Genomic DNA, 24,482 nt, shown 5'->3' with positions numbered 1-24,482 from the left:
GCGTCAAGCCACTGGGTAAACCGATCAATGATCGTGAGATAATATTTGTAGTCATGTGAGTCTCGCAAAGGGCCTACAATGTCGAAGTATATGGTGTGGAAACGCTTTCTTGACTTAGGGAATACACCCACTTCCTTCCGGGGATCCCTAATGACCTTATACAACGATTCACTTTCTTGTTCATGGACGGCCAGAAATATTTGCTAGAGACTAGCCAGATCGTAATCTGAATGTCGGGGTCCGCATGATCATGAACCGAGTGAAATACTTCCTTACGGAAATCGGTCGAAGTATATGGCCTAGTTCCCTTTTCGAAGATCTCGCAGCAGATGGAAGAAAGTGAGCTGAAGATGGGGCAGTCCTTGAACTTTTATTTGACGTTCGACTTTAGGCTTTGAAGAACTGTGTAATCCTTCTGGGCCTCAATGATTGCCGAAAAATCAACGGCGGCTGGAATGTTGATCCCGGAGATCCGAAACGAAGCATCAGCGACTAAGTTGACTTTACCGAATGTTGATGCCTGTGTAAACTGGCTAATTAAACGAATTGCTTAAATTGGTGGGGGTACGCTTTAACGGGCTTCTGATTCAAGGCAAAAGTTAGATGGTTATGGTGTGTGAACACAGTGAACGACTTGTCTTCAAGGGAAAAACGGAAGTAGTTGATGCTCAGATACGCTACTATAATTCATGATCATAGACGCTGTAATTAAGTTCAACGAAACTGAACTGTTTTGAGAAAAAACCGAACGGTTGTCAGCTTTGCTTCTCTATCTGGTGAACAGCAGTACTTACTGCAATGTCTGAGGCATCGACGAACATGACCAGAGGCATCATGTTGAGAAAATGCCAAAAGTGTAGCGTGTACCAGCTGCAATTCGGTGGTCTCGAACGCCTGGACGGTGTCTGGAGACCACATAAACTCCCTCGATTTTTGGTTTTTTGATCAGACACGAAGGCGTTAAGTAAGACTTGATGGTGAGCGGCTTTAGGTAGGAAACGACGGTAATAGGTTACCAGTCCGAAGAACCGCCTAACATCTTCGGCTGTCTTTGGCAGCGGCGTTGGCGTTGTATGCATCAGGGGTATTGAATTGGTATAGAGATTTCACCTGCTGCTGGATAAATTCGCAGTTTTAAATATTAGGAATTAGATTATTGCTTAGTTAGCGTTAAAAGATGCACTCGAGATGTTCCAAATGCTCGGACTCGGTGGAAGATGCGACCAGAATGTCGTCCAAGTAGACGAAATAGAAGACCAAGTTTTGTAGTAGGGGAAAGTAGACGCAACAGAAGTCCAAATATATAATTCAAAGTCGAAAAAACACAACAGTTTGTGGAATAATTCGCAAAATTTTTGATGAGTCAATAACCTGCAAAAAGTTGCAATTCGCCATTGGGGTTTGGGATCAGATGTAGTGGAAATGACCAACTGCTGTTGGCAGGTCTGCATATACCCTGCTTAAGTAGTAAACTATTTCCGCCCAACAGCGAGCGCACTTTCGAGAACTTCGGGAACCAGCAGCGTTGATATGGTGTTGAGATATACTACATTCGGTAGTAATGTTGGGAATCCATTAGTCGGCAACGTCCTCAAAAATGATGCGCAGGTTGAAATGCCCCCTGACGACTTAAGAGAGATTGTGGGGTCTTTAAGAGACATATGCTGCATATGCACCATCCCTGTAGCGGTAAGTTATAATGGCCGTGGAGTTTGTTCCCAGCAATTTCAGCTGGGGAGCTTCTTGGGTCTGGAGACGAAGAGGACCAAAACTACCGCACCAATGTCTGTCTGTCGTTCCACTAAGGGGGTCGTATACCGTAAAGTTATGTATCGCTGCAATTCGGGTAGATGTCGCCGCGTCTCCCAGCGAACTGTTTTTTTTGTTTGGATTCGCTGGAAACATACAAGTTAAGTTCCATTAACGCAGAAATTCACGCGAAAACGGAAATTTTTACAAAAACGGCGTTAAGTTAATAATTAACAGCAGCTGAGCATATACATATAACTGAATGACACTCGAATAATGAAGCAAAATCTTCTTAAAATCAATTTACTGCCTGCTTCTTTCCGGGGATAAAATCGTCAAAAGATACTGTAACATTTCCCCGCCTGTGACACTTTTTCCCACTAAAACCACCCCTTAACTCCTACCATCTTCTCTGTCGCATCACTAAAAGATATTACTACGCGGGCTGGACGTAACTCTACCTACCTCTCCTTTGGCCTAAATGGCATTCGCAACCGCACGTATCTCGTTTCTATGCCTTTCTTAAACTACTCTAAATCCTTCTGGTTCACCATCTAGTTGACTGCATTCTAGTTTCCCTGACACGCAAGCGTTTCCTGAGTTAAAATTTCCAATGCTCCTGTCCATCCCAAACTTTTCCTTTCCTCTGAGCATGTTTCTGCTCCGGGTCCTTTGAAATACCGTAGCAACTGGGAGAGATAGGCGATCTGTATAGACTTTTGAAGTATCTGCCATGGCATCACCTCAAGGTGTTCGGTTGCTGCTTTTGAGGTGATGGTGTGGTTCCCCGTTCTGATGCGAAAAGTTGTTTCCTGACGACGCTCTGTGGTGGCTCTGTGGCCTCTGTTTTGTCGTCCACTAGTGACATTTCTCAGCCATTCCTTTATAGCAATTTCGAATATGTACATTTCCACGTCCGCGAGATGTTTTGCAATACGATCAGCGCTATGTCAACGGTGTAACCTACTATCGCGCCATTCCTAGCAACCGATTGATCCGTCTCTGTGGAAGCCAAGTAGTCAGTCTGATAGTCCACCGATACTCTCTCTCTCTCTCTCTCTTCTTCTCTGTTCCAGATTGTTCACTTGAGCAATTTCCCCATAGCATTAAATAACCATATAGGTTTTATGAGGATAGTCTATAAAATAGTTTACTATCTTTAGTTAGCAACCCTCCCCTTTGGCGTTTCTATATTTTATAAAAGATTCCATTCATCATCTGACTTTTGAATCCTGGATTAAGTTGCTTGAGGTAACTCCTCATGTTTCGCAGTTTAGCTAGTTAGAACTTTGTCTATTAGTCAGCTTGGGAGGATACTCTTTTCTCCTCACTTTTTCGCTGATCAGCATCATAACAGGCGAGTGATCGAACATTATATTTTCATTATTGACAACATGGATATGTTCCTCTGAAACCCCTTTAGTTACAAAATAATCAATGACATCTGGTGTTTTTGTTACGTCAGTCTGCCAGTATGTAGGATTACTGCTGGAGTGGAACTTGCACTTTTGTGCTCTCCCTGCTTCAAATAATGTTTTGCCTCTGGATGTTGTTAACCTAGATTACCAGAAACTATTTTTTGCGTTAAAGTCACCTCCTAAAATGAAGTAGTTTCCGATGAACTGAGTCGAGCGAAATTTCTTAACAGCGGAACGAGGCGGATAATATATCGAAAAGATCTTCACAGCTTTGTTAAATAGTTGTACACCAATAGTCACAAGCGTCATTTTTAAGGTTTTGTGTGAAACAAAACCTTATTAGAATCGATTCGATGTCTGTCTGTCCGTCTGTCTGCCTGTCTGTCTGTCTGTCCGTCTGTCTGTCTGTCTGTCTGTCTGTCTGTCACAGCCGATTTATTCGGAAACGGCTGAACCGATTGTCACGAAAATTGGTAGGAGTATGTGATCTGCCGTTCCCTTTACATGCAGCGACTGGCGCCATTTTGTGTTAAGTTTAAGGGGGGGCTCCCCATACATGTGAAAGGAGGGTGCAAAATTTTTTTTCCTAAAATGTGGCCATGTGGGGTATCAAATGAAAGGTCTCAATTAGTACTTTTCGAAACTGGTTCAATATTTGATATTGGGTGAAACGTAGGAGAGTGAGGGCTCAAAATATGACCCCCAAAAAGTGTAACAGGTCTCGTTCTCAGAACCTATCCAACCGAAAAATCTGAAAAAAATCTCAATAGTGTATCTCTACGAAATCTAGGCCTCAAAATATATCCGGTTCCGATATCTGCACAAATAAAGTTAATAATAGTATATTTCCACATTTTAGAAATTTACCCGGCACCCCCCTTATGTTCGTCCCAGAAGTACAAAATTTGGCATGGGTATAATGAAGAATATAATGCACAATTTGGTCAAGTTTGAAGAAAATCCAACTATTATTAACAAAGTTATAGGCGGTGAAACTTTACAATTTTTTGTGAATTTCGTGCACTCTAAAACCTGATGACGTCATCATCACATATCAATTCGTCAATACCACACGGAGTAAGTTCGTATGAATTGGGTGGAAAAGAATTATTTTGTTTTAGTTTTTTAATCATTTTATATAAATATCAATTATTCCAACGGGACATGTGTGTATGTGGGTATATAGTATATGCGTGCTAATGAACTTTGTGGGTGGAGCCTAATTCAGATAGATATAAGAAGTAAATCGGAAATATGGGTACGATCAATTTATATACGTGCCTATATGTGTACAGTATTCGAAAATAGGGAGTTTGTTTGTTTAGGGTGAGCGTAACATCTACGGCTGTAATAGAGCCGTAGAAAAATGTGCGTTGAAATTGCTTAGATAAGATGAACACAAAACCTTTATACCCGAAGCACGAGCTTCCGGTATTCCGACTTGTTTTATCTTCATTTTAGTGTTCTTCTTTGTGTTTGATATCCTCTTTAACGAAGATTTTAGGTCCCCCTCTGGCTTGTCAACTGTGATGTGCTGCGTGATACAAGCAAAACCCACGGGTTTTGGCGGCCGTAGGCCCCGTGAGGTGGCTTTCTGAGAGAAGGCATATGTCTATCTTTTCAGTATAAAGAAAGACTTCCTACTAGGTAGGTGATGTTGCCGTCCATTTGCATTTTCTTATTAAATATTTGCCTCCTTACATTATATTGTTTAAGTTCCCAAAAATTTGTTTGTTTACTATTTGTTGTTCGTTGAGTCTCCTATTTAAAATGTCAAGTCTATCTAAAATAGTTTTTAGGATTTGATTACCATCGTCATTTTTTTTGGTTAGTGCACTTTGTCTTACCACGTGCTAGTATTCTGTTTTCTCGGATCTAACAACAGGCATTGGGTTGGTCTTGCGTGGCTTAACTTGTCGTTTTTCGGGAGCAGCCAACTTTGATGGCAGCGGTCCTTTACGTCTTAGCTTTTATAATTCTTTCGCTTCTTCACAGCCTCTGTAATTTAATTGTGTAGGATAAGTGAGTGATTCTAAGTCCACAATCACTTGTTGTTGGACCGGACTAAATGGAGGCAACTTACTCCCACGTCTCTTTGGTCCGCGGATCCCTCGTTTGGGGCATGGGACCCAAGCATAAAAAAATTATAGGACAAACGGTTTCGTCCAGGGCAGAGGCAACTCGTCAGATGCTGCCTCACCTCTGCCCTAGTGGTTATCCTAAACAATTAATTTAGCTTTAGCCAACTCAGGCTCAAACTATTGGTTTCTATTGGATATAATTCGCACCCTTGGCGTGTTTTTCCAAATATATAAAGGAGCGTTTTCCGTCTGATGCCACTCACGGCAATGCTGCTCCCAGGGCAGAGCTGAGGCAGCGTCTGACGAGTTGCCTCTGCCCTGGACGAAACCATTTGTCCTAGAATTCTTTGTAATTTGCTGGGTATTGGCCCTTACAATTTACACATTTTGCTGGAGAAGCTCCGTCGTTTGGACATTTTGGCGATTCATGGTCACCAGTACATTTCACACATTTCGATTACAACACCTTTGAGTGTGATTGAAACATTGGCATGTTTTGCACTGGGGTATTAGGTTGTTCACTTTTCTCAGTGCTTCTATTTTGACCTTCATATTAAGGATAGCTCCTAAGTTTTGAATTTTGTTTGGATCTTCACTATCGTCGAACGTAAGCATGAACAGTGGGAGTCCTCGCTTACTGATTATTAATTATGCCTTTTCATTGAAATTTTTCTCTTTTTTCAATTTATTCACAGCGTCTAGGATCTTAAAATCCTTTTCCTTTAGATCTTCTACAATGTCCTCTTTTTGGCACGTTGGGGAGAATTCCCTTGCCTTAACCTTAAGAGGTCTGTTGTTTTTATCTTCATACGTGTACCATTGGATTTTTTGCATGTTCAACTTTTTCGAGAGGGCTCTGTGGTCATCTGCGTTTACAGTATGTACTTTCCAAATTTTAGTTGTTCAGAGCAACTATTGAGTCCTCCTTAATCATGACTGCCGATAGGAGGCTTTTTACTTTCTGGTGCTCATCGATTCCGCCAATATTAATCGTCGGAGGAAGTTTCAATTTCGTTAGATTTTTCGCTTTATCGCATTTCACAGGGCTTTGTATAATGATTTCCGGTGACGAGAATGCCTTTTTTTCTTAGATGCTCTTCTTTTTTGCAAGATCCAGTCAGTTTCTCTGGTCAATTGTTCTTCCTCTGTGTGGCATCCATTTGGTTCATTTACTTCGCTGGGAGTGAACTAGCCTGAGTTATTTTCTTGAGGATTTCGTTTTCTTGCTGTAGCTCTTTAATTTGCTAACTAAGCTGTACTGTGAGCTTCTCTAGTTTGTTGACCTTTTCGCGTAGTTCCTCATTTTCCATTTCCTGAGGTGTTTTTGCTACATTATTAGTTGGTTTTATAGTTTTTGGTTTTCCTTCCTTTCGTGTTAGTGATAATTTTTTGGTAGTTGGGTGTCATTTTTTATCAATGGTGGTGATCCTGTAACCCTCGAACTCCTATTAAAAGGATCGATCAAATGCAATAAAAGCTCATTCCTAGAATCCGTTGCACCAACCTCTTGAGAGAGTGGATTTTCCAACGGTCTGCCACCTATCGTATGTACTCCAGTATGTTGTTCCATTGCATATGGGTGGTTGCAATTTACACCGCTTGTCAGATTCAGCAGTCTCTGTATAAGAGTGTGCGCTGGCACGCCGCACATGTTTGTTTACCACACGACAGGTGTCTAATGGTTAGCTAGGGCTACCACTGGGAGGTGTCATTCGACTTGATCCAGACATGGACAAGGACCATCGGTTTTGGCCTAGTTAAAGGCAATCATGGGAACTTCACTTTGTGAGACTCAGCCCATTCAAACCCATGTAATCATTTAATGATTTTTTTAATTGAATATTTTACAAGATTTATTTATTTATGTAAAAGACTATATCTTGAGTTCCTACATGAATCATAAATTAATCAGATTTGTATTGTTTCAGCATATACGAATAGAATGTAGGTAAGTACACATCCATATAATCATATATATTCATATATGCACATTCATACCCATAACAGTAATCACATTTAACCAGATTATGTGGTTTCCCCTAAGCGATTCATCGAAAACAATGATAATAACAAACTGAACAAGATTTCCGCTAGATTAGCGCCAGCAGATCTTTTCCCGTAGGCAAGGAAGAAAATCGACTTTATGTTCTTTACGTACAACCGATTTAGGGGTTGACAATAAACACATACGAGTATACCTTAATCTTCCTCGATTTAAAACTGTCATTAAAACATGTTCACTGAAGTACTTACACACAATTGGAAGCATTCGATTCAAGGGGGAACGGGTTATTTGTGCACTTCCATTTTACAGTAGTAACGTAACTCAATTAAATTCATGCTGGGAGAGATGAGTACGTCTTTTTGAATATTTTTTATTATATTTTAATTAAAAGCACCAAAAATGTTCTTAGAAAATTTAATATATTCCATGAGCACACTTTGTCCGAGTATATTTTTGAGAGGAGTACGCAGCATGGTAGCAATTGCTAACCTCTAGTGAATTTCATTTGGTTGTTGCATTTCTAAACTGTTCGGTACAAATGTTTTTAGTTATTCTTGAATATCTTTCTTCCCATTTACAACAATTATATATTTGCCCTTAACGCTAAGTAGCTTTCATTTGAATTTGAAAACGTTTACGTATTGGTAGGTAAAATCGCTTATTAGAAGCATAAAACGAAAACAAAAAAACCAACATGAAGCTGACACCGGAGCGAATGAACCAAAACAAAACTAAAAAGAACCCTGACCATATTGAAAGGTTTTAGCCGGGCACTTGCGTTGGAGGGTTGCAATGCAGCTACGGAATCCTGACTACTTTCGTGCATCATCAATGAATCCTGCTGGGAAGGCCAATTCCAAAAATTTTTTAACCTAAGGCCACCACCTAGATATGTGATCGACTGCACTCTCCTCCATTTACAACACTAACTCTTTTTAATAACAGCCTACTAGTTTGTTGCTTTTAGTCGTTTTCGTGGGATTAATTTTTAACCATTTCGATCCTTTTGGAACTGAATTCGTTTGTGCTCGGTACCCTGTTTGCTACACTGTTCCGAATGCTTTAGTTATTCTACTTCTTTAGCAACACATATACAACTCAATGCATTTACTGCTTCCCGCTGAGGCATAAGAGCCTTTTTATCATCTGTATCAGCCATGTTATCACCCTGTGGATTATTGTCAAGCAGAGTTCAGACCTCTGTTGCATCTACTTTTCACAGGTTTCGGAAAATCTTTTAATGGCGTCAACAGAACAATAGTGCATCTAAAGTGCTCAATACAGAAGGAGAATTCCGGTAAAGCTGTTAGCTGTTATCTGTGTGACATGGCGCAAAATACCAACTGCTGCTTCGAGATAAAGTCTTAATGAAATTTGAATTCCAGCAAAGTTCGCCAGTGTAACATCCTGCCTGTATTAAGCCGAGGACGTAAAGGACTTTGATGGGCTGTGCCACCTTGATTCACTACGCTAATTACATCTGCTTGCTCTCTTAACGAAACGTGGACCTCAGCCAAATGGCTTTTGGCTCGGAAAAGAAGGTAAGCAAAATCGTTCTATCGGTTGGATTGGTTAAAAGTCAGCCTTTCGCCTTCATTGCCCAGGATTTGAATCCGGTCCGCCATAGATGGTTGTGATCGTCTTGTGCTGGCCGGCTGCTGTAGATTTATCACTTGTAGCATCAAATCGTGTTCAATGTTGCACTAAGAATATATTTCGAGAATTGTGACTAAAAAATAATTAGCTTACGGAAAATCAAGTAAATCTTGCTCAATTGGTGATGGCCAACAGGATAACTTGGACTTCTTACTGCATTTGAAATTACTCAAGAGAATGCGCGTCTTTGACGCACCCGCTGGAAGTTGGGATTACGTTGGGTAGTTGTGACAAATGTATCTACATTCTCTCGCATGGGTTTACGTTTCACTTAGGAATTGCTACATAGCAGGACTGTGATCATCGTGGAAAGTGCGGAGGTAGAAAACAGAGAGACAACAGACGGTACAAATAATTAGTTTGATACTGTTTTCGTACGAGTTGTTGGCATGCCTGCATTTAATACCTTTTTGATGAATAATGCGCGAAATATTTAAACTTAGCCATAGCTCTAAGGCATTCAATGCAAACCTATGTATTTTACCGTAACAGTTTCGCTGCAGTTAACGCCTTACTTCTTAAAATATTCGAAGAAGTTGTTCACAGTGAACGCCTATCAAGCTATTGTCATGCCGCGATCTCTAGGCAATTTGAACTGGAATATTTTTGGCAAAAAAGTTATTTTACTCTCTGAAGAATAACATACAAAAGAATATATTCCTTCAAAAATTGAGAAAAAAAAAACTGATTATGGTAATTACTTTTTAATATAAAACGTAAAAGTTACGATATACTTCTACCTCTATACGAGATAAGAACCAAAACGCTAGCAGAAATAAATTCCTTCTTTATATGTTTATTTTGGCATTATCTTATTATGAAATCTCTTTCAAAACTGACTAGTAGTGATGAAGCAAGAAATCTGAATACTGAAAGCTGAGGTAACAAAACGATCTTTCCTCGCCGACTATACCATTTTGAAATTAACTTTTCAAGTTACACAAACGAACCATTATTTTTTTATTTACATTTTAACTTCGTTACCATTTTAGTAGCTTTCCTCATAACGCTTAGGAAACGTTTATGGAATCCCAAATTCATTCTGGTGCAATCCTTACGCATCATGTGTTAGAGGGACCTAGTTGATATGACGTTAGAAGGATCAAAGTGTCCAACGAAACTGATCCATCTACACTAGCTTGGCTAGTTTAAACAGCGCGTATTGATTGGACTCTTTAATTGTCCTGGCGGAAATGCACGGTCAATTTCTCCCGCTTTTGTGTTTTATAGAATACCTCCGCCTTCCTGGTTGATGATAGTCAACTCTTATATAGAACATGAGCTTAAACTTTGCATGTCAACAACCACGCCTGCGGTCGTTATCCATATTGAGATAAACATTCAATTTGAAAACAACGAATTGAACAAGCAACCCGTACTAATCTGGCTAATATCCTCTCCTCGTGTAATAAACCTGCCCTCAAGGTACTACGGATGGCGCAAAGACAAGGAAAAATCATAAAGGATCTAAAAGAAAAACCGAAACGGACGAAGGGAACGCGGTAGTAATAACGGTGAAAACGGATTACTACGCGACGATATTGGAAAAAGGACCGGAGGATACTTCGAATTAAGGAAAGACCTTTTGTCATCAAGCGAATGGGAAAAATATTGAAGGAATATCGCTACGTAATCGAGAACCCAGCCAAACTAACAATGCCCAACCCCGTATTACCGTGAATAGAGGATCTGCCTAAGATCCACAAACCCGGCACGAATTCCGGGAAATTATAACAACCAGAAATCCGGCCATACAAAATAAAGCCAAGTGGCTGTTGAGTAGGCTTCAGAATTAGGAGGACTATCCGTTGGAAAAGTCATCAAGGATAGTGACGATTTTATCCGGAAACTAAAGGATGTAGAGTTACAACATGGAATGAACAGCTAGTGTCATTCGACGTGGAGGCCTTATTTCCAAACATCCCGGTGAAGGAGGCACTTCTTTACCTGGAGGACCTTTGTTTTTCTCTTCCCTTCCAAGTTGTTAAAGAGGTATATCAGCGCCCGTATTTCGTGAAGTTTCGCCTTTCTCCTCATGAGACTTTCAACAATCCATGTATGGAAGCCGTTCTTCACTCCGGTGTCGATGATGTACTTCTTTTTTAAAAATGGAAACGCGAAACAGGAATGCTTGAAATTTCCGGGGATATCCGGAGTGAAGAGCGGCTTCCAAAACAAGGGTAACACACTCTGTAGCTTCATTGAAGCTTGAAAGAACGATGAAAGAGCTGAAAATCAACATGGTTACATCGAGTAGAATGCGCCTACTTAAAAGCAAGCTAGGATCCCCCAAAGATCGTATCGAAAGGCACAAATCCAGCTATATAAAATATTATGTCAAGATTGCAGGAAGACGAGCTTACGGCACGCTGGTGAGAGTACGAGAAAGAGGCGGGAAACGGCCAGAAAGAGGGAAAGGTAGAGCGCAACGCTGAAATCCATGATAGCACGGCACATCATAGAGGAAGAACAGAGTATGACATGGGAAAATATGTACTTCGTAAATGAATGAGGAGCAAAATATACGGGCGAGGGGGACTTAATATCGAAGCTTCTGAGAAAGGTAGCAAATGAGACACCGGGCAATATAATTGTCATCCCGATGTCAAGAATTAACTTACTTTAATTTTTGCTTTATAATTAAAATATCTCTGCGTAAAATTTAATATTTAACAAGTGGGAATATGGGAAGGTAGACGCTTTGGGTATAAAGGTTTTGTGCTCGCCTTGTTTGAGAAACTTACTATGTGAGGTTTTCCATTCGTGCATAGCTAAAAATTCAAAATGTTCTTTGATATATCCAACTCCGCGGTACATATAAGTTCACTTCATATGATAATGACGTCATTCACGTCTTGAATTGCGACAAATTCACGTGAAATACAAAATTTTGACCATCTATATCTTTGTTAATAATAGTTGGATTTCCTTCAAACTTTCCAAAATTGTGTATCATAGTATTACTTACAATGGTAAGACGGAAATATAGTACCTCTACGATAAATTTAAGGAGGATTTTCGGGTAAATTTCTAAAAGTTGGTACGAAATATCGGGACTACCAATTATCTTCAGTGGAAAATAAAGAAAAATGACTGCCGGCCAAATATGTACGAATTAACTGAAAATTGCGAAATATCCATATACTAATTATCGGAATTCCACTGCATTAGCTTTACTTGACCAGGTATCGATATGGGATGGGATTTTTTTACATTTTTCGGTTGGATGGGTTTTCAGAACAAGACCGTCTTCACTTTTTGAGGCACACATTTTGAGTCTTGACTTCCCTGTGCCCCACCCAATATAAGAAAGATGATCATTTTGGAAAAGTAATAATTATTCCAAGCACCTACAAATACTATTTGTGTAGTCCTTATAAATTCCCCCGCAATTGATGAAATGGTCAGTCAGTCCAATTTCAAAACCCTCGTGAGAAGACAAACTTGAAGTCAACGCTTCTATAACACCCTTAAATTTTCCTCTTATACCCAAGCAGTCGATTGCACTCCACGGCTCTAGCATTCTCTCCTTCTAAACAAAATCGAATTCGTCAAACCAGATATACGGTTGTCAATTCACCCAAAATGGGTCATAACACAGTAACCGGATCTACTCGCCATCGTTGTCGGTTCGCTAAAAATAGCTTCAGTTTCCTCCCTACGTTCCTCAGAAACTTGCACTTCTGCTCTACGGTTCGACGCAATGCATTTCTAAGGCGATCCACGCATCTACCACTCTGGAACAGTGGATTTAAGCAATGTAGTTGGTATTTTTTCTGAATACACGGCCTATTGTATCCTCCGCGAGTTCCGCCTTCTAACCCACACCTCCATCAGGACCTGGCTTGTATGCAGATGTAGTTCATTGTTCCAATTCGTGTCAAACCACTATATCCCGATGACATGGCGCAGACAGTTTTTAACGTAGCCCTGGAGCTTTCGAACAGCAGCGGTGGTAATTTTCCAGTGTTGCTCCAGAACATCAGAACAGATAGAGCATCGTCGTGGGATAGAATCATCATATTGGTGTTAAAACAAGTGCATTTCCCAATTTTAGAAAATGCCGCGAGACAGATTTCGCCCTTTTAATTCATCGGGTGACTTCAAGTTCGATGCTGCAATTAACGCTTAACGTTGAAACAACGCTTCCTAGATATACAAACTGATATTCTGCCTATTAATAAAAATAGAAAGAAGGATATGTCCCATCAGTCTGAAAGCCGGCGCTTTTGCAGTCTTATTTTGCTTGTTCTGCAAATCCGGAACCATTTAGCCAAGATCCATGACTCGATGAGATAGGAAGCAGATCTCATCAATGTAGCCGAGGAGTTTGAGGAAAAATATAAAATAATTGGCCTAATCCTTAAGAATTCGTTGATGTATAAACAATCTCTTCAATTTGATATCATTCCAGGGACAAAATCCACTACATTTGGATAACAACAGGCTCCACCTCTATTCTCTCAATTTCGGCCAACTGTGATATAATACTCTCAGTTTCCCAACCGAATAGGTCATTCTGCTGAGCATGCTCTTCATACGCGGAAAAAAAGTTTCTTGCTTCGAATAAAGAAAACTTATTTGCGGCTATGCAGATCCACTAATAAGCTAGTTAACATTCGTCACGCTTCATCAAGTGGAAATTGGCCGAAAATGGAAACGATACATATCCAAAACTGTTTTTATGATTCCCCAGGCCCACAACTTCCCCAGTGACTTGAACCTGGAGTTTTTAACCAACTTTGTTCATTGGGCAATTTTAGAAGCGCCCAGCATCATTTTTATTCTGAGGTTGGATACTTGGAAAATACAGTAATCCTTTACGGAAGTCATCTGTGCCATCCTCAATAAGCCCCCTTCGAGTCAAGCTTTTTGTAATGCACATTCCTCAGTCCATTCCTTATTCCATATTCCTCTCCCACCTCAAACCCTGCTTTTAAAGAATAAATCGACAACAATGAATGGTGGTTGGTTTTTTATAACCTTTAGGAGGAGATATAAATAAAATCAACAACAAATGAAACTTATTTAAGTTCGATTGTTTTAACCTCAGATCTAACTAATTATCTCCGTATTCGTTAATAAAAAAATGTTGTTTCTTCGATCTTTAAGTAGCTCATTTGCTATGAGTGGGTTTCATTGAAACATCATCATTTCTTCTAGTTTGTTGGTTGAAACAAATATAATTCAGCAACGTAACTATTTACTATAAATAATGATAGAAACGGTTTCTATTTCCCCCTAATTCTGATAAGGACATCAAATTATTCAATAGAAAGACTCTGTCACTATAAATAAAGCTGCAAAATTGAAGCGGTGTATAAAGTACAAACGATCCAGATGCCATTAGCGCTAATAGCATCGTTATAAGATTTTTTGTGCCACACAATCTCTCCGCCAACAATCAAAATGAGACCCTCTCCCAGATGCCGAGCATCCACAAGGATTGTTGTCGTTATCGTCAATCCAGCTAACAGAGAGAAGAAGCATTTTTTTCATTTTCTGATAATGATCCCATTTCATAATTTCCCTCTTTCCTTGCCGCCTCTCAACATTTCTTTCGTTTATTCAACACGAAATTTACAGCCCAGTCCCTTCATGTGACAATTCAAATTCACGCATATTTCTAGAAAGCGTCTTATATCCTCACTGATGACTTATCCTGTCACAATTTACTTCTTGTGCAATGATTTGCCGTCATCATAAAAATAAACGTTGCTGGCAGGCCCAGGCACTAACTCACACCCTCTAACGAGCCCGCAATTTATCCCTTATGCCTTATAAAACCCACGAAGTTGACTGATGTGCGCACCAGCAAGGACACTTTCTTTCTCACCTCTCTTTCTGTCGTACATTTGACTAACCGTCCCTGATACTTGAAGAAGGAAAAAACATATAGGGATATCACCCTGAGGCAAGAAAGAGTACAAACAAAAGGACAATCCCTGTCAGAAACAGTGGTGAACAGGAAAATAAGATGGCGGACACGTTGTTTGCAAGCAGGATAACATAAAACGTTTGATCGAATAAGAGAAAAACGAAATTTAAAAGTAGGAGGGGCGAATGGTAGAATTGAATCCGTTTGCCGGGGATGTAGGGCGAGGAGGCGCGATATAGGAAAATGAAATAACGTTGGAAAGGGATGAAATTATCACAAAATGGGCCTTAGATACAATACAAAAAGATTTCGTAAGGATAATTTTTCTGCTTCTGTGATTACGAATGAAAATCCCGAAGTAGATTAGAAGGTGGGTCGAAAAATCATTTTAATTTTTTTTTCATCATCTTTTCCATCGCTCACAGGATAGGTAGATCGGAGCAGAAATTTCAAACCTTGGTTTTCCCTCATTCCAAGGACAATTTAAAAGGAACCACCATTAATATACCTTGAATCACTAATCATTAGTGCATAACATTCTGACAGGATAATCATACAATTTGAATATAACGATAGCGAAATCATTCTATGGACTAACTGCAAGTAAAAAGCAAAGGATTCGTTTGAAACAGGGTTGTCGATTTAGTTCTACTTTAAATAAAAACAGTATCCTATTTCAACCGTGCGTGTTGCGGGTGCGTATTATCTTGAGTTCCGTTCAGTTTAATATGCACATAAGGACCCTATATAGGCAGAATAAGTATTTATTTTTATATGGAGCCGCAAATCCACTATTCCACTATCCACAATCTTTCTTTTAATCGCTGAAACGGTTCCACTTCTCTATTTGTTTATACATAATTCCTTACGCATTATGACTTTTAGCATGACAGTGTAACCGGCAGCCTCAGAATATCTTTTTACTGAAAGAGAAGACATATTTGTATACAAATACATATTTAGTTCATGCACGCAATTCACAGCACTGGCAAGCGTCCTCCTCAATTCTTGAAGTAGAGTTCGCTAACGAGCCTCATGTTTGCTACAGATTTTTTCCACGCAATCATATCCTCCGTTTTTCTGGATGCTGAATTCGAATGAGCACAGAATGATAGCGTCCCAGAAAACATTGAATCAAACCGACAATTATAAAATGAGAAAATCCTCCTACACTTCTCTCCACTTATGTTCTGAATAAAAAAAGTCGCCTTTAGGGTGAGTAAGCTGAGTGTCTTCCCCCCAAAATATTAGTAGGATTCCAACGAGGGATTTCAGTTTTATATTGTTTGCAGTGATTCCGTTTATCCATTCATGTATTTATCATAAAAGCGCTCCTCTCGTGGCTGCACTCAAACGTCCTTAAAATGAAATAAGACTGTAATTACTTATGCTTGATGAGGATTTTTCCAAATCAGTTCAGTGCGAGTGCGATCATGATAATTATGATCCTGCACCCGTAATTTTTTTAATGGTGCAATTTTTGCGGTCGATGATTATGCTAAGGTGTGCAGAAACCCCTTTCGGATTATGCTGTGACAGGGTTTGCTTTGTGGTATAATTATGCAAGGATTCTATTTGAAGGGTTGAAATTAATTGTCCGTAATTGCTGTCACGTTTGAATAAGGACGACAGTAAGATTAAATGATAAATGATAAGTTTTTATATTTGGGATCAGATTATTTTCGACTGTTTCCATATTCCATGCACTTATATATGTTTGATCTTGTCTTCATTTTCGCTTGTACGAAAACTTGCAATGGGATACCACTGCATAAATTCGAGGTGTGAAATCGATAACCACAGTCACCTTCTTTTTGGGTAGTTGTTAGTCATAAAAAGGAAATTTGGCCAAAAACAAAAAAAAAGTATGTAATTTAGTTTTCTGACCATTTACGAAAATTGTATAATCCCGTATATGGCTTTCCCCGTTGTTTCAGGGTTTTATCGGGTCACAGCCTTTTTGAACCAGAAAAGATGAATTATGTCCGGAAAACTTAGTGGTTAGAACGCTAAGCTTTCAAACGGAAGATCGCGGTTCAAATCTCACTGGTGGCAGAGCAATTTGTATCGTGCCTGTATGTTCGACTCAGCTGTGAATGAGATGATGGTCATATCAGGATAATAATTTTGGACGAGTGCAATGCTGTCCGCATTCAGTTTTGGAATGAGTTGGTCCAATACGCTTCAAGGCCCAATTCCAACTGGATTGTCGCGCCAATGATTATTATTTTCAAGTTTTCACAATCTCCGCGGCTGCAAGATTTTACTTAATATGATTTATCGATTCGTAACTTCAACCATATCCTTCCCTCCGATGTCACAAGATAGGGTCATCTCCTCCACCGCTACATTTGGGTGATGCTTTCGGAATTCGGACATAGTCCGTATCCGACGCTGGTTGTTCTTCAGATCGGTCTTCGTACACGGAAATATTTCGAATGCATATGCCAGTAAAGACAAAGCGAATAAATTCAGTGCGCTTATTTTATTCATCCTCGAGAGATGCGATTTCAGCACCAATTTTTCACATCGCAGCAGTTCGGATAGCAGTGCAATTCTCAAATTACCAACTTGAGCATGGGTTCCTTGCAGAATTCCAAGTACTTGTAGAATCCTGTCCCGGTCAGAGCTTGGATGTGGAGGTCTCCAATGCTATGTTCGATCTGTGGGTCGTGATGGCCTTCGTGGATGGCTTGAATTCGACATTTGTCTAAATCAAATTCCATCCGAATATCCCAAGGTGGTCATCAGTACCAGCATACAACTTGAAGTCATTTACGTACATCGAGTGCATCAACTCGCACTTAGCGCGTAGGCAACATTTTATTACAAAACTGTATCCTCCATTATTAATTAGGAAAGGGGATTCAGTGCCATGCAAAGCCAAAATGGACTCAATCAGTTCCCTTGGAAAATGCCTTCCGTTTCCGGTTGGGCTCTGAGGTGCTGATAATCTCTGAACTTTGCTAGTTTGGATCAACGCGGTACATCCTATCCTACAACTACAAAGTTGACATTGAGCTGCTGTCTACAACCACTTCATCGAATTCGGCAGCGCTTTTGCTCCTCGGATAGTATGTTGTTGGTCTCGAGGTATGCATCCGTCCTTCCACTAATAATGGGCGTTATAAATTTGTAAAGGGTTGGTAAGCAAATACCCGGTGTTGTATCTATGAGATATTGAACCATATAGTTTTCAAGGGTGTGGTAGATAATCCCGCAGTAATTAAAGGTGGAAGTTCCTCCGGCTGACTAATGACCTGACACTTATGCTATGCGGCAACTGATCATGTATAATTGTGAATTTCCTATGTCAGAAATTCTACATCTGGCCCAGGCTAGGGCCCCTCCAATTTTTCAAGCTATCTTTGGCTTATCAAATCTGCTCTTCAATAACAATCGCAAAATCCATGCTCAGCATAGGGGCATGGTGGGTGCCTTCGGCGGTAATGCACTGAGCTGCTGCACATGCTGGGCGGTGAACCCTAAATTCCACCCCAACATTTTTTTTGATTCAGTTACCGTAAACTGTACTATCTAAATGCTCTGTTGGTGTTTGCCCAGTGATCTGAAAAACTCAGCTGGTTCTTCGCGTGCTCACTGCACACCACCAGAAGTTTCTGTTTTAGTACTGCTTTCAACTACGGGTGTCTCACTGAGGAAGGCATAGTTCCGGTAAATAATTATTATTATGAAGGATAAGTATACCTTAATTTAAATTCGGTCGAAGCTTGGTCGTCGTTGACACATGCTGGCATATCAGTTGCTACCTAGCGGCGGCGTTTCTTTTAATACTCATCAAAGGCATAAGAAACGGTCTACGGTTTAGTTTTAACTTAGTAAGGATCATTCCATTTCATGCGGATAATGTGACCTGCCAACTACAGTCAATTCAGCGGGATTTTATCCACAACCAGACCGGTATCCGACCATCCGAGCTCCCGTAGCTTCTGGCGGGTCACCAAAGATGTGTGAGGCGAGCGTTGTCCTGGTGGAACACTACACCATTCCTGTTGACCAATTCTGGCCTGGTCATTCGCCTGTTTAAACGGTCGAGAACCGAATTGACAGTCTGGCCATAGTTGAGCAGCTCATAGTGGATCACTCGCTTCCAATCCCACCAAACACACAGCAAAACCTTCCTGGCCGTCAATCCGGGCTTGGCGATGGTTTGGGCCGGCTCGCCGCGCTTCGACCACGAGGTAGTAAAAATGTAAAATATGATGAATTTCTTCCTTGGTGGACTCCATCTTTGACGCGCTATAACTTGAGATTAAAACATACGATCATAAAACTGTCAAAGAGACCCCTGTAACCTAGATTGTCGTCTTCAAATCGCCGTATAGTATGACCCGATGCGATGAGTACAACACAAGATATGTTTAAGTATCCCCATCTATTGACAAAATACGACATTACTTTTTCCCCAATCTAATATTATTGATGCTGAGGAGAGTAAGATGTATTTAAGCTAACGTCCTTCATTTCCGGTCATCCTAATAATTGAATAATTTCTGTCACAACCCTGTTCGGCCATGTTTTGTTGTTAAAAGCCGTACCAAAAATTATAAAGAGCATATTTCGGTAAACGACCAAGTCTAGAACACTTTGCGTGCTAATAGCCCATATCATATATTATCATAACACGTATAAAAGCAGCACACTTTTATTAGATATGAAAATTCTACCTTCCACCCTCACTAACTGTCTATTCCGGACAATTTTCTCTAATTTGTTTAAAAAACTCTTCCTTACAAGGTACTTGTAATGGCAAATTCAATTTGCTGTAATTGAATCAACGCTGTCTCCTATTGGGCTGTCCGGCTCTATTTAAAATCCATTCTCTGTAGCTCACCAAAAAACGAAGAAGACCGAGACAATTTTCTTGAAAGGAAAAATGAATTGAATCAACTTCTTCGGCAATTGAAGAAAGGATGCAGCATTGATGGAAACGAAATGACGAAGTGCCGTTCCGGAACAGTACGTGATAGTACTGTGTACAATATCTGTAGTTACGTTTCGTCAATTGTTCGCTTAAACTATTGTAGAAAATTGCAATATCAATGAATAAATCGGAAAATATGAACAGAGATTCAATAAAAAGAAGCCTGAAATTTCGTTGGATCTAATTTTTTTGGAGAACATTTGGGCAAACGGTTCAGAAAAGGAAGATAGGAAAATTGTTGAGGAAGGAATATTATTAAAAGTGAGGAGTCGTTTCGAGACACTTAGGATATCAGAGTGAAATTATGCGGTGTTTCCAACGATTAATTAATTGAAATAATAAAACTTGTTGTTTCTTTTTCGTTGGTGTGGGTATTTATTCTTGCAAATACCGATATTTCGGGAACCACTTGTTCCCTTCATCAGTGCAAACAAGTTCAATCTCATCATGCTTTTAATTCCGCCACGGACCTGCATTGCTTGACCTGCGTGGCACAGTCCACTCATTTTGCCAAGAGAGTTACCGCTCTCTTCGTGTGTGTTGCTGCTGTTCATGAAGAACCACCTCCCTTGAGTCTTCTCCCTGGCGCTTATGCATGGCTTTACGTTCTTTAGCAGGAAAAGTAACGGGAATCATTCCCGTAATCACATTACAGCGGATAGAGAAACGCAACTCGCAAAGTTCCCCATCTTTGGGCTTCCGCACGGCGCTTACGATATATCTCAATGTTAAGAGCATCAGCCATAACTTCCGTGCCGTTGAACAGAACAGACTGCGTGGTATTCAATAGAAGGCGTTGGCTGTAAGATGTAGGATCCAGCCCTGTTCGCTGCTGCTTTGATTTGCTCATCTTTGAGTCGAATATCAATCCAAGGTACTTAGTCGGTTTTGATAAGTTTGAGTTTGGGTAGTCATCCGTTTGCTTATCCCTCACATCAATATGCCCCTCTTCAACAGTCCATGCGGCCACAAGAACAGCAACATCATCTGCGTAACCGACCATCCGCGACTCTTCTGGTATGTCAAGTCTTCCACCGTAAGAGCCGTTTCAGAAGTCCGACCCTAAGATGTAGGATCCCTGTGCTACTTCTGACCCCACCCTCTTCTGACCTATAACGTCTCATAGAGCACGAAACGGATCCTGGCACTGGAATGAAATGTCTAGTGCGCGTAGCATATTTTTCCATCTTACAGAATTTAGGGGGTTAACACCACTTGTTGCGCAAAAAAATAGGTAATTTTCACGATTTTTCTTAAAGAAACTCCGAAACTTTTTTGAACGATCATTATATCATCTTAAAGTTCATACCTTGAACAACTTTCAGAATTTTTTTTTAACGTACACAAATGGCCGTCAAAAAAAAATGAATGGGTTGCGGCGGTCAAAACTGTGGCAAACTGGATAATCTAAACCAAACAATGCATTTAGTTAAATAACAATAAAAGCTAGTGTTTGATTGACGGATTTTAAAAAATATGCCTTATGTACAAAATGGCAGACAGTGAAAGTTGATGGTTAGATCTTTTACTAAAGAACTGTTATTGTCTGTCAAATGGGCTATTTTTATCGAGAAAAAATCAAACGTAATGTTCCTTTTCATGCATTGAGTATGCCAAGTTTCTAAAAGATTGGTTCATTAATTTTGGTCGCCGGTTTCAAACATGCGTTTAAAGTGTCAACTTTCAAGGTTGTTTACGGTACAGATTTTTTCCTTTCAATGATCACATCTAAGCCAATTTCATTCGAATCGACTTGAAATTTTAAGGACGCATTCTCAGATGCAGATTAAAATGCAATGAAAAAAATCGATTTATTTGAAAGTTGCAAGTGGAGTTAACTAAATGGTTAAAGGCACTCCTGACATCAAGCGTTACGAAGAGGTCTTCCGCCTAAGATTGTGATGAACCCCGTACACGACCTGCATAACAGCATCCACTAGGCCTCTCCCTGCTCTAAAACCGAACTGTCTTTGAAGATAAGTTCCCTGCACCACGTTTCGCTTCAGCGAGTTTATTTTTTATGAGCTTTTCCCCGCCGTGCCAAGCATATAGAGTGATCGGTATGCAGACAGCAGTTCAGGTTTCCTTTTCCTTTGCTCGCCACCTTCCAGCGGAAAGGTTTGGTTCAGGAAAGCGCTGAATACGCCGCGCAGAAGGTTTGGCGATGGTGGAACCGCAATTGCATACCTCTGCCAGGATACGTTCTTGTTTTTAGAGGGAGGACTGTCTCTTCAACTCGTTTATGGAGAAAAGTGGGCAACTCTCGGTGCTCTCCGCGCCATTGTCGTCAACCCCTACGGGATGTGCAAGGAATGATGCACGTACTAGATTGTCCATTTGCTCGATGCTGGGTGAATGGTTTTTTTTTCACGCATTTCCATTCACTTCGTCGACAGGCAGCAAGCTTTGTCTTTGTTTATTGCGTTGCGGAGTCTCGTTTTGACTGATCTATACTTTGTCATGCAGTGCACATGCCTGTCTTGGGCGTTTAGATGTTATGTCAAACAGCACAGCTTATGACACTTTTTCGCAGGTCTGCAGTTTCTCTCACCAATACATAGAAAACTTGTCAGGACTAGGAGGCCGAGGATATTCCCGGAATGCTTCCTTCGTAACCTGGGCACCAAAGCGTTCTGTGAGGCCGGAATTTATAATGCCGAGCTTTGGAGTCTGGGTAAGGTATGCCCCATTCAAGTGCCCTTATATTAGAGTGATTTCCAACTAGGATCTACCCCTCCCTGTCTAATTCACCGCCCTCCAGTGCGTCAAATCTGCGTGAAGGGTCCATTTGGCGTTAGATAGACGATCTCCCTAACACCGAACCCAGAAAAGGCCGTTTCCTTCGACTTAGGCAAGAACTTCAGAGGGTGAGGGGTGCCGTTCCATTGCAGATACTGCTTATATTGAACGCATTCCACACATCGGGAAAAATCACTCTGATAGTACCCTCGGTGAGTACCACATCCTCCACGAAGCCAGTAAGCAATTTGAGAACCTCAATAGTGGATCTGCTTCTGTGAAAGCAAAATTGTCAGTATAATAATCCCCTCAAACTATATCTTAAAACGTACATGTTGGTACGATAAAGATTGGCTTTGAAGTTTACAAGCCTTTGGTAACAGTACTATAATACCTTGTGATGATTCCGTGACGGCGCTTTCATTTTATCTGCCAACCTGCCTCGAATAAGTTCACAAGTGGGCCGGGCTTAACCTCAATTGCCAGCATGAAAGCGCTATCCGGTATTTCGCCCGAATCTGTTTGTTTCTTGTTAGCCTTGCTTGCGCTCCTGCCCACCAGATGAAACAATCTTTAGAGAGAAATCCGGTGGGAGACCCCTCAGTGGTGGAGGTCTATTGGCATTGGCACCGAAATTAACATTTTTAAAATTTAAGGCACTTGATGCTTCTGGCAGTATATTCGACATATCGGCCGTCCTTTCATCCATGCAGCGTGCATCGGATATCCTTGTTCTAGCAAAAAGTTTAATCTTATCCTTGTGCAGAACGCTTAATGTTACTGTAATTTGGAATATTTAGTTTTTTTTTTACTGTTATAATGTCGTATAGTAAACATTACCGTAACAAATACCTAAAAGTTGGCGCTCTAAGGTCAGACGGTGCGGACAGCTGACGGTAAACGAAGGAGTAGTGGACTTGAAACTACTTACGCGGCAACGATATAAGGGAGAAAATAATTCAAAGGAATGAAAATGAAAATGAAAGGAACATGTGATGACTTTCCCGAAAAATCCGTGATCTGTGAAGAACATCGGAAAAAGAAAATTACTGATCCTGGAACGATTAGATTATCTAGTAAGAATATTTCAGACTATTGCCAGAGTGTTTGGAATTTCGTTCGAACTCATAAAAACAAAAGAAGCAGAAGAGACCTCGAAGAGTGCTTACTGGAAGCAAAAGATGAAATCTGCTGGAGTGACTCTTTGCATATGCAGAACTTATCCGGGTCGGCGGAATTGGTTCATTATATTCGCCAATAGGTCATGCGTTCACAATGTATGCACACTAATGACTGGGAGGTACTACCACGAAGGAGTAAATCAAGAGGCATATGTAACAATACCTCGGAAGTATAAATAATAATAATAATCGTCGTGTCCGGATAGCTGAGGGGTTAGAGCACAAGGCTGTCGTACGGAAGGTCGCGGTTCGAATCTCACTGGTGAAAGTGAGAATCGTATCGTGATTTGACGTCGGATACCAGTCGACTCAGCTGTGAATGAGTACCTGAGTCAAATCAGGGTAATAATCTCAGGCGAGCGCAATGCTGACCACATTGCCTCCTACAGTGTACTACTGTAGTGTATCGTTACGGTCCTCAATCTCTAACACACTTCAAGGCTCTGATCCAATATGGATTGTTGTGCCAACGGTTATTATTATTAAAAATTGATTGTGCAAAGTAATGTTTTCTGGCTCCTCCTCGTAAGACTCATCTTTTTAAAGGATTCATCTTTTTAAACGGCCGCGAAATGCTGAGGCAGGTGCAAACTTCATAGGCCGTGCCTCATCTACATCTGAGGGTAAAGAAGCAACATAAGGGTAGGATTCACCGTGGATCTTCCTCCCTCCTTTGTAGTACAAAGCTCACGAGTTTTCAGTTTCTAGTGCGATTACAACACACCAATTGCACCACAGGCGAGACACGTAAAGTTCTTTTAACGGCGCAACGGTTGAGTTGGTTGAATATCAGCCTATCGACTTCGTTAGCCTGGGTTCAAACCTTGATC

The 24,482-nt window shown here is 40.6% G+C and overlaps 1 long non-coding RNA gene across 1 annotated transcript in view; it reads left to right on the top strand.

The window, feature by feature from the left end:
• Nucleotides 1-24,482, top strand: part of LOC119655869 — an 87,653-nt gene that overhangs the window by 36,977 nt on the left and 26,194 nt on the right. Inside the window, exon 2 of the long non-coding RNA XR_005249964.1 lies at nucleotides 7,177-7,196. This is a non-coding gene — a long non-coding RNA (uncharacterized LOC119655869). The remainder of the gene's footprint in view (nucleotides 1-7,176; nucleotides 7,197-24,482) is intronic.

This window comes from Hermetia illucens, chromosome 4 (genome assembly GCF_905115235.1).
Source record: "Hermetia illucens chromosome 4, iHerIll2.2.curated.20191125, whole genome shotgun sequence".
In the NCBI taxonomy this organism is placed as follows: domain Eukaryota; kingdom Metazoa; phylum Arthropoda; class Insecta; order Diptera; family Stratiomyidae; genus Hermetia; species Hermetia illucens.
This window is presented reverse-complemented; position numbering and strand designations above follow the sequence as displayed.